A 2,254-nucleotide genomic window follows, 5' to 3' on the forward strand; every position below is an offset into this window, starting at 1 on the left:
CAACCCCGGCAGCAACTGTGTGTGTGAACTGTGCTACCAACCCTGTGACCGTTACCATGTGGCCAGCTGTAAAAAACGGGTAATATCACTGGTAGAGCTTTGTAAATAATAAACAATGCGAACATTGAATTGTGACGAACAAGGTGTAATATCACAAAGCTATGTAATTTATGTAACTTATGAACAACTTGTGCGCGTTTATTCTAATAAAAATAAGAAAATACACAAAGAAAGCAAACAATTTTTGCAAAGAGAAAATCGCTATGCAATATAATATTCAATTAAACCAGTAACCACTTTTAATATTTTAAATAATGAATCCCTCATGTCTACGATAAAGATTGTTAAGCGTACGTCTTATAAAAACTAATTAAAAGTAGTCAGAAACTGTGCACTCTATCTGTTCTATAGTAAACTTTAATAAATTTTGTTATAAATATTAGAAAAAATTGCATCAAGAAACGGGGTATGTAGAAGAAAGGAAGTCTCTCAGTACATGTGTTCTTAAGGAGATAACCTATACAGATTTAAGCAATAATGTAATGCCAAATACAGTCATTATTAGAGAATGAGGTATTAATTTTGATATAAACTGTAGACATTAGGGATTCGTCAAAAAGGTCGAAAAACTGCTTACCAGTTTATCTTATTATCTTGTTACATTATGTGTTTTCTCTTAGTAAAAATCAATGCTCTTGTTCTGAACTGCATCCAGGTTCAATCAGATGCTCACCTTAAAACGAAAGGAACTCTTCAATAAAAAAAAAAACCTCTTAGCAACTTTTGGTGATTATTTATAACAAACCGACTTAAATGGTAGCTTTGATGCACGATTTTAAGATTTTATTTACAATTAGATAAAATATATGTAAACAAGTGACTAACAAGTTGTAGCGCTTCAAAGGTTCCCTGAAATGGAGAATTTGATCGAAATTTATTTTGGGAAACAGGAGTGTCTGCATCGAAGCGAGAATGCAGTGTAATACTTAAGCACCCCAGTACACATGTTTTCCTCTGAAGTATTGTTAACACGTACGAGAAGCGCAGACCTACATACTCTGCCAAGGAGTGGCACATCGTAGTCACATCAGTTCTCTTCATACTTAAATTATGAAAGCAATAGTACAGAAAATACCACTGTATTCACAGTAAAATTTTCTGTCTCCTTTTGTGAAATGTACGTCTTGGAGGGTCACATTACCACTTGTGTATATCCACTCTCCACAGCGTGGTACTTATTCACTGCAAATGTAATGCCTAATGACTTTCTAGCTCTAGAAATGTTATGACAAAGCTGTAATATTACTCGCAAAACAAATTACAAGCGAATGAACTACGAAACGCAAACAAATAAGCATGCTAAAAAAGCAAACTGCAAATTTCATTAACGTCAGTGAGTATAAAAACAAATTACATTATGTTATTAACATATGAAATTAAATTTGCTTCTAGCATTGTTTGAACAAAAGTGAGTCTTTGTCACTAAACTACAAAAAAATAACACACAATGTATGCAGTTTAACATTTGTTACAGGTTTCCCGCCAATATACGCTTACATACGACGACAAGTGGGTGGACGTTGAGTGTTACATGTATGAGAATAACCTTGATAATATACTGAACTGGGAGGGGCATACCACGGAACTGCTGAAACCGCTAAACAAACATCCGTCAGCGATGAGAATGCTCTCAGATAAAGTTAACACAAAAATAAAAGAAGCTAGCATACCGTTCTTATTTTCATTGCAGTGTTTCATATGAAATTACTTTTTTCGGTAGCTCATCAAGCCAAGCAAAAAATTCGCGAATCCTAAAACTTGTAGTAGGATTTATTTCTAGAGTGAACTCAAGAACATAGTGCAGAGGTTTTTTAGGGAATTAAGGACACTAACTACTGCTTCCCTATATATTTCTTCCTCAGTGAAATTTGTCATTAAAATGCACGTGTTTTTCGAACTAACAGCTCAGTTCTTGGAATAATTACTAGAAATAAGAACAATCGTCACAAAGATTTCAAGTCACTTACCTTATTCTCGATAGGTGTCCAGTGTTTGGGAACACGTATTTTCTATAACTTGTTAATAACCATAAAATATTTAACTACTAATGAAGTTCAAGTTAAGAGGAAGGTAAAAATTTGTTGGTGGCCAACTATTTCCACTTCGCTGATGAATTTATTAGTAAAACCAACTGATGTGTATATATTATTAACAATATGGAGTAATGCGACTATTGCGTATGATATGACTTCTG

Source organism: Schistocerca cancellata, chromosome 6 (genome assembly GCF_023864275.1).
Source record: "Schistocerca cancellata isolate TAMUIC-IGC-003103 chromosome 6, iqSchCanc2.1, whole genome shotgun sequence".
In the NCBI taxonomy this organism is placed as follows: Eukaryota; Metazoa; Arthropoda; class Insecta; order Orthoptera; family Acrididae; genus Schistocerca; species Schistocerca cancellata.